Below are 13,382 nucleotides of genomic sequence, written 5' to 3'. Positions count from 1 at the left end.
AGCAAAAATATGGCAATATCGCGAAATGATCAAGTATGACACATAGAATAGATCTGCTATCCCCGTTTAAATAAAAAAAATTCATTTCAGTAGGCCTTTAACTGCATATAGAAACAAAAGAAATAAACCCCTGACTGGAAGTATAGATAGAAAATCAACAATACTATTAAACCGTGGACATGTAAATACACGGTTAATGCTTTCCAGGCTGGCGAAGGTTAACAATGCTGTGCTAACGACACCATTGAAGCTAACTTAGCAACCGCACTGCACAGAGCTATGCTAAAAACATTAGCTCTCCACCTACGCCAGCCAGCCCTCATTTGCTCATCAACACCCGTGCTCACCTGCGTTCCAGCGATCGGCAGAAGGACGAAGTACTTCACCCGATGCGTTTGGCGGCCCGGAGATGTTGGAAATCAAGGTGAAGTTGGCGGCTAGCGCGGCTAGCGCGGCTAGCGCGGCTAGCGCGGCTAGCGCTCCAACAAAGTCCTCCTGGTTGTGTTGCTGTAGTCCGCTGCTAATACACTGATCCCACCTACAACTGTCTTCTTTGCAGCCTTCATTGTTCATTAAAAAAATTGCAAAAGATGTCCAGAATATTGTGGAATTATGAAACGAAAACAGAGCTTTTTGTATAGGATTCTACGGGGTACCATAACTTCCGTTAATCGGACTTCGTCACGCGCATACGTCGTCATACCGCGATGTTTCAGCCGGATATTTCCCGGGAATTTTAAAATGTCACTTTATAAGTTAACCCGGCTGTATTGGCATGTGTTGCAATGTTAAGATTTCATCATTGATATATAAACTATCAGACTGCGTGGTCGGTAGTAGTGGCTTTCAGTAGGCCTTTAAGATGGGACTTAAATGCTTCTACTGAGATATCCTCTCTAACCGCTACCGTGAGGGCATTCCATAGTACTGGAGCCCAAATAGAAAACGCTCTATAGCCCGCAGACTTTTTTTGGGCTCTGGGAATCACTAATAAGTTGGAGTTCTTAGAAAGCAGATTTCTTGCCGGGACATATGGTACAATACAATCAGCAAGATAGGATGGAGCTAGACCGTTTAATATTTTATACGTAAGTAATAAAACCTTAAAGACGTATCTTAAGTGCACAGGAAGCCAGTGCAGTACAAACGTTACAAACGGCCATACTTTTATCCAACCGACCATTCGTTTTTCTTTATAATTTCAAAACGTTAATGACAACTTAGATTTAATATTCGTGGGTGCATTGTTTTATAAACTTTCAGTACTGTCTGACATGTTGCTCTGTCGTCAGTTGCAAACGAGAACGGTACTCTCGTATTACGTCATAACAGAAATCTCGCAAGATTTGAGCAGCCATATTTCAGACAACTGATCCATACCATATATACGTCGATCCAGAGCCTCGCCAAACGATGTATTCGTATCTCTAAAGTTAAAATCGGTAATCGATTTGTAACCAAACATTTTTACACCCCTATTGGAAACTGTATTTTTAATGATATAGGTAAAACAAGGGTAGCCCATCAGGATTTTGTAACGTCACACAGGCTCACTCCCTGACACCTCTGTGTATAAATCGACTTTCAACAATACATTTTACTTTAAGGATTAGTTGTTGTCAATTGTTCCATACATGCGAGGCATACAGAATAATGTAGATACCTTTTCTTTCTCACCCTGTACTGGAGCAGATTCTCACGCTCGGGGAGAGAGCGGGCGCTGCGCCGCCAAACAATCCATCACTCTATCCTAAGAGAACGCAGCCTGTATGTTTAATGTGCATAATTGAACAACTTAGTTGCTGATTAAAACAGAGTCACCTTATTCTGCTCACTTAACAGACACAATCCACTTTGCACACATTTAGTAGATCAGCTTTGCGTGTGCTATCAGGTTTGCACATGTTTTAGTACACACAAACCGTCAGTAGATGAAGCCCTAAGCATCATGCAACATTATTGCTAAGTGCTGAACAAGAACTACAAACACAAAATAATAGTCACTTACTGTACAATGTCTGCTCTCACTGGGTTGACAACTAATGGGATGTTTGTATTTTCCCGTCGGGATGAGTAATTAATCATAAGCCTCAGGCAGGTTTAATAAAAAATAAAAAAGTGCCGCAAATGAGCGTCTTTGTGTCTTTCTCCTCATCTCGGGGTATAAGTTGAAAGTCAAAGTTGACCAACTTCTTGGTTTATGGCAACAACCTACTATCCAGGTGAGAGGCATGATTTATCATCTAGAATTAACTTTCACCAATTAATAGGTGATGCATCAGCTCACCGGCTCAAAATGTCCATATATCACCACAAGCTAGTTAGCTCTCTGTGATCTTGGCGCCGCTAAAAATAGCCAGTCTGCGTTAGCGTTTATAACAATATTACTGTGAATGTGAGTGTGAATGGTTTTGTCTATCTTTGTTGGCTCTGTGATGAGGTGGCGACTTGTCCAGGGTGTACCCTGTCTTCCGCCCGAGTGCAGCTGGGATAGGCTATATATTCAGCAGCTGTTACGCATCCAGCAGAAATCCGGGGTAAGATACTAGCTTAATTTGACAGTACAAACATTTCACCACGTTGGCTGTCTTTTTTTAGTTCAAAATGATTGCACAAATGTTGACAGCGTCTGTCATTTTCTTTGGGTCCTTTGCTCTCTTTCCCTCTTATCACTGTTTTTCTTTGAGCCATGTCTCTCCATTGCCACTCGACTGTACCTGCCATACACATAAACACACACTCACACACACATGCATGCATGCATGCACGCACGCTCGCAAACAAACACACACACACACACACACACACACACACAGGCCACGGCACGCATAGGCAGCACCGCTCTCATGTGCGCTCCCTTGCAAGTAGTCGTGTCTGTGTATTTTTAATCATTGAACCCATGAAACAAATCATCCAAGCAAAATGCATCTCTTTATTTGATTATTTGTTGCAGCTCTATTTGGGTTTAAAGTCATAAAAACAAAAACAAAATAAAAACCAAGACGTGCTGGAAAAAGAACAAACAATTTCAACCTTTGGATATTCCAGGATCTTCTGCAGTCTAATAATATAAACAATAGAACAAAAGTTAAGCCTGGATTGTTTATATTGAAGCATTCTAAAATTGCTGTGTTTAATTAATTAACATTACGTCATGAAAAATAAATCGCGTACAGTATCCATGACAATGAGAGCAATGATTCAGTATCAATAAGCATCATGACCTCCACAGACAAAAAACACACTCAAATTCTATCTTGGAAGCTCAGAAGTGATGCCGTTGATTCATCAGCTAACTCCTCTATTGTGTCATTTTGTATTGATTTAACTTCAAAAAGACAATAGACTTGTGAGACATTAATAGCAGGATTCTGATTAGTGTTAATCAGCCAATGACCATCAAGCATCCACATGAGTATACAATCCAAACCCCAACTGTGTGATGTAATGCTGCTCAACAAAACAAAGCCATCAACATCTCTGCAGTGTGAAAATTATTAGTGTTTAGAATGATGATAATACTGAAGCAGACAGAATATTTTCAAACATTTTGGAAAGGATGTTTTTATTGGCGCTTTTTCTAATTAGACACATTTTCCCTCCTGACGCTTCCAGGTAGTTTGCATGCTGCAGTGCACCATCTTTGATAAACCTGGAAAGACTTGAACTCCCCCGAATAGATAACTCATCAGCAGAACCTTGCAAAACGCCTAATATGTTATTTTTTCACAGTATGAGTTGGTTCTCTATTGGCAGGGATATCACATCAACATATGATATTTAGTTGTAGTCCAGGTGCGGATAAAAATGCGGGCCAAAGTCTACATTATATGAGACATTTTGTGTGCACTGACAGAAAGATGCATTGTCGTGCTGCAGAATTCAAATTAAGATCACAGCAGAACGTCTCAGTGCAATGGAGCCATCAGCAGAACAGCGGGGGTATCGGACCGACATTCACTCTAATTATAAATCAGCCTCTTGCTGCTCAGCCTGCTTAGAGCCTGCGCTCTCTCTCTCTCTGTCTCTCTCTCTCTCGCTCCCCCTCTCTCTGTTTCTCTCGGTCTCGCCCACATCTACCCACAGCCAAATACTTCGGTTCATCCAAGGTAAACCTGCACTGGGCAAAAAAATCACCACCGTGGGGGATCTAAGGATTCTGAAAAGTTCCTTGGAATGAGTTGTCTACAGTTTATCAATTGCCACATTGCCTACCATGTAATGTGATAGAAATGTGCCCTTTTGTTATGTGGATGTTGTATTTTGGAGATCTTAAGTCTGATGCACTCAATGACCCCAACGCAAAACTTTCATGTGGCTTCATAAAATGTGACACTCGTTTTGAGAGTAGTGCAAAAGGGAAAAATAGGGACATTTTGGGGGGATATAGCCTGGATTCTAATTATTCAACCAGGGTTTGGTTTGTTCTTTCAGGCATGTTCCATTAAAAGGTAAAGTTTAGTTCGATTTGTTTCAGTTTTGATTACTAAATCCTGGTCAGGATTGCGTCTCTGTAGTAATCATTTTGAAATTGTGGTTTTATTGGTTTAGTACCCAATCGAAAAGCTGTTAGGTTATTATACAAAAACAGTAATGGTCAAATATTTTCTATAGTTTGAGAACTCCGACCTAAGCACCAGCCCTTGTACAAACTAGGCCCTCTCTCACCGGTGAGTTCTGACCTCACAAATAAGACTCCCAGCAAAAATCCTAGAAGAGTACAACACCTGAACACTGGTTATTGTAGTACCTCCTAATAATGCATTCGTCAGTTTCATTTGGCCTGTTCAGGTCGCAGATATGCCTCCATTCACATTCCAATGCTAGTTATGGAACCCCTGAACTAGAGTGTTCTAGGTCTCAAGATGGAACATGCTCTGGAGAGAGGCATCCTAAATAGGTTCAGGAATGGATTTCAGTAAAGTCATTTCCAATGCTGAAACCTGTTGGATTGAAGGTGAAACGTATACATAAATGGATAACTAAGAACAAGTCCAGTTTCCTTGCATTCAATGTATGTGGATTACCGTGACTGTAACACTGAGACAGTTTTCAAACACAAATTAATGTCTGTAGGGTTCAGGACAGAGGTTATGTACGACCCCGGACTAAGTTGCTGGACTGTATGACTACCGTCCTTCTGTTCGTGCCATGTTGATCTGTGCACGGATCAATGTATAATTAAGTTTCCACTTTTCTTCCAGTCTGTATCTACGAGGTAGAGATTTACCATTGATTAATTTCCCTGTCTCATCTACGGTTGCAGCGGTATTAGCGGAGCACCATGTCATGTTCTTGGCATGCATTGACCTTTGAGAGCGCTGAAAGCAGATCATAATACCTCGACAATTTCATGGCAGATGCAGATTTCCGGCCATATCTGTCTAATTGTTTGGAGTACATCTGTGCGCTTGATTACAACAAATGTCACTGTTGCTTATTTTCAAGTGTTTTTTGGAGATGTGTAGCCTTTCAAAATCAGGCAATATCCACATGGACACGGATACTTAATAAATGCATACTTATTTCTGCGTTTAGGCCTCTTGTCCACACGCAAACGCATACCGGTGTCCGTAAAAACGCAGACTTTTGCAAACGCTGACCAAGGTGGAGCGTTCCAAAACTCTCCGCTCAGCGTATGTGTGCACACCGCTCAAACGGAGACTGATGACGCCACGGTCGTGCGTTGTCATTTCCAAAGCTCAACAACACCGCCTTGCTGGCTCTTAACACACTATAAGAGCACTTACTGAATGTTTGAATGTAAACATGCTGCTATTTTCACTCTACGTTGATGAAAGGACGCATCAAAATGAGCTTTGCGCCAATGACAGTCAGCTCTTTTGGATATGATCGCTGTCTAACCTCCAGCTGATGGACCAACTTTGACAAGCAAGACTTTTTGCTCTGTGTCATAGAAAAGATACAACATTAACTCATGTTTTTAATTTTTATTTAACAACAGATCATGAAGTTAACTTAAGTGTCTTGGTTCCAATTGTGTAGATCAGAGCTGGGCAAATATTTTGACTCGGGGGCCACATTAAGAGAAAAATTGTGTCTGGGGGGGGCCGATGTACATGTGTGTATAAATCATATATACACATTTAGCTGTAAAAATCTGCTGTACAGTATGTGTTTTTGGATCCCTTTTTTCAGGAACACTAATACCAAAAGTCATAATGTTCGATAGAATTCTAAAAACAGACCACCTCAAAAAAACCAGAATGGAATTTTACAGCTTTTTTACTGAATGGGACACCCAAAATGTACATTAAACTAAAGAAAGTGGGATTTACAATATTAACTATGAACAATAAAACACTGAATATTAACAACATATGAACATCAGACCAGCTCCTCGATAGACATATTTGACAATCAAGCAAAACACAACAAAAATGTAACAAACAGCAAAATATGAATGCAAAGGGTAATAAACAACTACAATATGATATATTATCACTTTTATGCAGACATTTGTTGCAAAAATGTGCTTCCGCATCTGTTCCTGACAAATGCGTTTGGGGCTGGCTTCTCTGAAAACAAACCCCGCCCACTCTGCTTTGTTCGTCGTCTGAGCTGCTGTGACGTAGATTACCGTAATAACTTGTAAAACACTCAAAAGTGCAGATTTCAACCATTGAAATACTTTCTATAGTTCAAGACTTACGGTCATTTAAAAACTAAAAAAATCATAATGGTGGCGACAGTTTTGATGTTCAAGGTCTAAAAAAATTATGAACTTTGAAATGTAACATCTTAATGGGCCGCATGTGGCCCACGGGCTGTATTTTGCCCAGGTCTGGTGTAGATGGACGTGGGCGCAACGTTGTGCATGCATATAACGCGCCTGATGTATCCTTCCTCATGTTATTGTGTACTGATTAGAGATGCGCGGAGTCGGGCGGATGCATGACGAAAAAAATAGATTTTAAATAGATCCAGGCAGGTACATATACATAGTTAAATGTTGTTACCCACATACGAAAAACGAGCAGCACTCTTTGAAACAGGCAATTATTCATCACACACTGCTGCAGCTGTCACGCCAAATTTCTTCCCCCTAACAAACCCCCCCCCATTTACTTCCGGGGCTGCATCCAATAAAGTCACAAAGTTGCCGGGGGTCCTTAACCGGCACGCGACGGTCCTGTTTCGCGCCTGTACAAAAAAAAACAATAATTGATTTCTTCAGATTCCAGCAGCTGTCAAAGACGGGCAGTCAAAGCCGAAGTGCTATCGATCGCTGTCAATGACGTAAGAGGAAACATGACCACGGAAGTAAATGGGAGGGGGGGGGCTTGTAGGGGGAAGAAATTTGGCGTGACACAGCACACCACAACACAACAGAAGAAGAAGAAAAAAATAAAAAGATAGCAAACGTGGTACGTGACAAACTAAAAAAGGGAATACTAAAGACCAGGGGAAAAAAATAACAATAATAGTCAACACTTTCCTAATGGAAATGACAATAATATTATAATAATGATAAATAATATTATCACGCATTAATACCGTAATTTCCGGACTATAAGCCGCACCTGACTATAAGCCGCACCAGCTAAATTTAGGGGAAAATACAGATTGCTCCATATATAAGCCGCACCCGACTATAAGCCGCAGGGTTTTGATGTGTAATTACCGTAGTATATAGGGGTTCCTGCTACCACGGAGGGGATTGTCGGGACAGAGATGACTGTTTGGGAACGCAAAGCGTCCCATTTATTAACAATAAATCTTTCAATCATTCAATCAAACTTTCACATCTTTGACATGGCAAACAGCATTCATGCAGAGTACAAATAATACAACGGTGCAAAGTAATACAAAGTGCTCGCCTGTACGTTATCAAAATAACCAGCCTACCGGTATATGAAAAGTCAGTCTTTAATCATTGTGTCATCGTCTTCCTCCTGCGTACTAAAACCACCGAAATCCTCTTCGTCGGTGTCGGAGAAGAACAGGCCGTAAATAAGCCGCACCCTTGTATAAGCCGCAGGGACCAGAACGAGGGGAAAAAGTAGCGGATTATAGTCCGGAAATTACGGTAGCTCTTAGCCTCCAATGCGTGGCCAAGAGATATTAACGCGTGGCACGCATTGAATGTCTCTGCTGCATTGGATCAGTCTCCTTTCTCCTTTCTAACCTCACTAATGCCTTGCATCGTCTATATTAGATATATAACAACGGGCGGGCGGCGGGCGGTTGTGGTTTTGATAAAATGTTAGTTCGGGTGGATGGCGGGTGGATGACGACTTTTGTGATGCGGTTGCGGATGAAATAATTGCCTATCCGCGCATCTCTAGTACTGATGTTAAAGACAATGTATACTTTATTGCACATGTAATATATCACTATATTGATGGCTAAATACATTATAATTCCACGAGAGTTTTGCAGCGGCACAGGCACATCCTTACGCTTTAGGTACTTGACTATTCAAGAGGTTTCCTTGGCTACTTGTTACTGCGTGCTGATTTTAGAAATAATTTACACTTCAATGCACAATTAATATATCACCATGTTGCTGATTAAACATGTTGAAACTCCAAGAGTGTTCATCATGTTCTCAGGGCTCTTTGTAAATGCAGGCTGGTTTTAAAGATAATGTACATGGAATTGTATACTGTATATAGTATATCAAAATAAGCATTATAATAACAGAGGTGTACACAAGGCGCCAAGTCAGCTGTGGCTACTTTTCCAGGCTTCTGATTGGACTAAACGTGCATGACAGCAAGTGTATGTGTTTGTGTGTAGACATAGACAGTTTTGAAACTACACTTGTGTCGATGTAGATCGTTTTAACACCAAATAAGCGTTTTTGAAACTATCCGTGTCCGTCTTTACGTGGCCTCACTGTTGGGCAAATTAGTTATAGTTACATTACAAGTAACGTGTATTGGACCCTAAAACCACCACTGGTACACATAATGTTTCATCTCCACTAAAAGGTTTAGCTTTGCAGTAGCATGTGTCGTTGAGAGATATTTCATGAGATTAGTGTGTTATAATGAACTTTGCTCTTGGACATAATGTACACTCCACGTCTATGCCTTTTACTTCCAGACTTCCAGTCTAAAAATATGCCACTTTTCACTCGACAGTTCGTTCGGGACTCGGCATCGTTGCAGCTTATGCTCTTGTGTGGCTAAGGTTTGTAACAACTCCCACCAAAGGATGGGTACTGAAACTCAGTTATCATTATCATAAGAACACTATAAACCAGGGGTGTCCAAACCAGGGGGTGTCCAAACTTTTTCCACTGAGGGCCGCACACGGAAAAATTAAAGCATGCGGCGGCCATTTTGATATTTTTAATTTTCAAACCATAACAAAATATATGTTAAGTTAAAGTTAAAGTTAAAGTACCAATGATTGTCACACACACACTAGGTGTGGTGAAATTTGTCCTCTGCATTTGACCCATCCCCTTGTTCACCCCCTGGGAGGTGAGGGGAGCAGTGGGCAGCAGCGGTGCCGCGCCCGGGAATCATTTTTGGTGATTCAACCCCCAATTCCAACCCTTGTTTGTTTTTTACCATAAAGCAGGGGTGTCAAAGTCAAATGGACGGAGGGCCAAATAAAAAATTTAGCTACAAGCCGAGGGCCGGACTGTTCGAATGTTCATTGAAAAATTTTTAAATGACGCATATAGTCTAGTGAACCTAATTGAACCTACTGAAAACCTAACAAATATATTCCAATATGATCAGATAAATAAAGCAATATTTTCTTATGGCTCTGTCAGTAATCTTTAATTTTCAACAGACACAAAAGACAAATTTCCTTTATATAAAAATCCCCATAACATGAACATTAAATGAAAGAAACCGGTATTCAAGGCACCATCAGTAGCCTATATTTTCTATTTTAGCAAAAGTGGGCTAAATTTACTTCAAAGAAAAAAACAATAATAACAATTTTCTATCATCCACTCAACTGAAATATTTTTAAAATATAATTAAATTGAAATACAATAAAATAAAGTGCAAAAATCTATAAATCAAAAACAACACTTTGTTTAAGGAGAAGTAACATGCAGTGAAAACAAATATTAAACTTTAACTTTTAAACTTGAATTGAGTAAAAACTCTAAATATGTGATTGCACAGTAATGTTCACATTAAACCCCCCTCCTCCCTCCGTGGGAGGGAGGCGAGTTGGGTGCCCGAAACCCCCCGCTGGTTTCGGCCCGCCCCTTGGCGCGCGTGGCACGGCGGGCTCCGCGACCCGATGGCTGGCCCTCGTGGCTTGACGGCGGGCGCGTCCCGACGGGCAGCGCGTAGGGGTCAAACGCAGAAGTCTCAGGGCCTCGTGGTGAGGGGGTGGCCTGCGGGTTTCGGCCCGCTTGACCCCCCCGCTCCGCTTGGCGCGCGCGGCACATGACGGGTTCCGCCACCGACGCTCGGGCTGCAGCCCGACGGTGGTGCGGGCCCGGCGGTGACGCGCGGTTTGGGGAAACAAAGCAGAAGTCTCAGGGCCTCGGGGCCGGGTTTCGGCCCGCCCCCTTGGCGCGCGTGGCACGGCGGGCTCCGCGACTGACGGCCGGGCTGCAGGCCTTCGGCCGGCAGGCGCGTCCCGGCGGGCCGCTCGCCCCCTTTCGGAACCTTGGACCGGCATCCGCTTGGTGCGTGTAAAAGATCTGCGGTCTAAAAAAAAAATAAAAAAAAAAAAAAAAAAAAAAAAGATCTGCGGTCTGCGGGCCGGTTCTAATAATAAATCAAGATCATCCCAAGGGCCGTAAAAAACCTTCTCGCGGGCCGGATATGGCCCGCGGGCCTTGACTCTGACATATGTGCCATAAAGGGTCTAAGTCAGACCTGGGCATTGTACGGCCCGCGGGCCGCATCCGGCCCTTTGCGCATCCCTGTCCGGCCCGCGTGAGGGCAATCATAAATTACAAAATAAATTTCAAAAAGTATTTATGTCGAGTGTGCAATACAACGGTGCTGCTTTTCTTTTGAAACGCGTTATTTGTAGAACTTCCGTGTGGACGTATGCGCGTGTGCGATTGTGAGTGAATTGAACGGCGCAATCACAAATTACAAAATAAAGTTTAAAAAACATCTATGTCGTGCGCGCAATACAACTGTGCTGCTTTTATTTTGAAATGTGTTATTTATGCCGTATGTCCGGGGGGAACCTGTGAGTGAAGGTGCATAGAGACAAGTGATGAGACGCTAAAAAAAGAAAAGTTGATGAGGAATGGCGTGTTTCCAACAAGACATGGACTGCCAAGTATTTCTTTACATAAATTAATGGTAAAGCCGTGTGCTTAATGTGTGGTACACAGGTTGCTGTGTTTAAATATCATTTTAATCGCCACTACACGAAGAAAGACGAGGGAAAATACCGGAATGTGTCTGATGAAGCGCGCGCAAGGGAGGCTGATGCGTTGATGGTAAAACTGCAAACCCAACAAGGACTTTGTGCCATATTTCACACCCCCAGAGATGCAGCCGTCAGGACAAGTTTCGTCATTTCTCACAAAAGCGCCAGAAAAAGTAAGGCGTTTTCTGACGGAGAGTTTATTAAGGAGTGCTTATTGGACTTTGTTGCGCTGATAATGCCCGGAGACATGGACTGTTTTTCGCTAACTTTGGATGAGAGCTCTGATGCAGTCAATTAAAGAGACAACCACAGGTAATGACTTGTTCACAGAGGTAAATGCGTGTTGGGACATGCTGGCAGGTGTGACAATCCAATCCACTTTATTTATATAGCACATTTAAACAACAAAATGTTTCCAAAGTGCTGCACAACAATATTAAAAACAATATTCAAATATTATCCTTAGCTCCACCAATGACTGAATAAAAAGAAAAAACAATTACATATAAAACCAATATAAAAAACAATATAAAATAAATATGATTAAAAACTATTTTTAACAACAGATGGTTGTCCAAATCTGATGGGGAAAAATGTTGGATAATGCAGGATAAAGTGACCATCAAAAGCAATCTGCTTTTGTATAAAGTTAAGTTAGGTTAAATTAAATTATTATTATTATTATCATCATTATTATTTATCTTACGGTATATCAAAAATAATATTGAGCAAAATCTAATTGAAATATTGTCGTGTGGCCCTCCAGCAGTGCTCGGGTTGCTTATGCGGCCCCCGGTGAAAATTAATTGCCCACCCCTGGTCTAAGTCATTAAAATGTTAAAAACAAGTCAAATTATTATTTTTTTTATTTATATGACGCTTACAGTAAATCTGTACAGTATATCAACTTCAGGTTGATATAAAGTTTAAAAAAACAAAAAGGTTTTATGCCTTTTCTGTCAAAGACAACTTAGTTTTTTATAATAAAACTGAAATATGCAGTATTTCCCCCCACTGCCCAAAACATTCAGAAAGCAATGTTTGATGTGAAGTAATTACAGCCTTAAAAATATCAATAATGCAGGACACCATTGATTTTAATTCATTATTATTTTTGAGTAATCACTGGGAAAAGATAAATAAAATCCCATTAAATATATTTGGTATCCAAAAGGTGCCCCACTCAGAAAGTGATACATTTTTATTAGTTTTTTTTTTACTTTCAACACTTAAGTTACGAGCTCACTTCAGATATATCTGTCGATTTTACGTTTGAACTATTATATTGTTTGTTTTATGCTCTTTTGTCAAATAAAATGTTGATGTTTTTGTATGGCAACCACACAATATATGCAATATTTCCCACATAAAACATTTTAAAGTGAAATATTTGAAATAATTGGAGCCTTGAATAGGTCAATAATTCATTATAACATAGATTTTTTTTTTTTTTTTTGGAGCAATGGCAAAAAAAGAAAAAAGAAAGATAGACAAAAGAAAAGAAAAAGCCTGCGTGGTAGCTTTGTGTCAACATTGCAACTTTTTCTAGTTAGATTTCACCTCATTCCACTTTTTTAAATGTTTTTTTAATTTTTGCAATAGCATTTACAGAATGTGTGGCGGGCCGGTAAACAATTAGCTGCGGGCCGCAAATGGCCCCCGGGCCGCACTTTGGACACCCCTGCTATAAACGGTGGCACCAAGACTGGGGGGAAAAAAAGGTAGCAATCAGTGCCTCATTTTAGTGCTAGATAAATGCAGACTCAGCAAACTACAAGCACTTGAAGGTTCTATTGAGCAAGTAACTTCTTGTAAGTAATGTCAAAAGAAGAGCACTATTTTTAAACTTGACTGCCAAACTTTAAAAGGACGTACGATAATTTAATCTACATGTAGAACACTTCTTTGTGGTCTAGATCAGTGATTCTCAAACTTTTTTTTTCCACCAAGTACCACCTCAGAAAACATTTGGCATTTTCCCAGCTGAGAGTTTGACTTAATGTCCAAATAAGTACGTCCACCTTGCAGTGACTTCACAATGTGGC

The 13,382-nt window shown here is 40.9% G+C and overlaps 1 long non-coding RNA gene across 1 annotated transcript in view; it reads right to left on the bottom strand.

The window, feature by feature from the left end:
* Window positions 1-771: 771 nt before the first annotated feature.
* The window catches only part of LOC133645612 (uncharacterized), a 101,597-nt gene continuing 88,986 nt past the window's right edge, over window positions 772-13,382 (bottom strand). Inside the window, exon 3 of the long non-coding RNA XR_009825156.1 lies at window positions 772-1,750. This is a non-coding gene — a long non-coding RNA (uncharacterized LOC133645612). The remainder of the gene's footprint in view (window positions 1,751-13,382) is intronic.

The sequence above is a fragment of the Entelurus aequoreus genome, linkage group LG03, assembly GCF_033978785.1.
Source record: "Entelurus aequoreus isolate RoL-2023_Sb linkage group LG03, RoL_Eaeq_v1.1, whole genome shotgun sequence".
Lineage (NCBI taxonomy): Eukaryota > Metazoa > Chordata > Actinopteri > Syngnathiformes > Syngnathidae > Entelurus > Entelurus aequoreus.
This window is presented reverse-complemented; position numbering and strand designations above follow the sequence as displayed.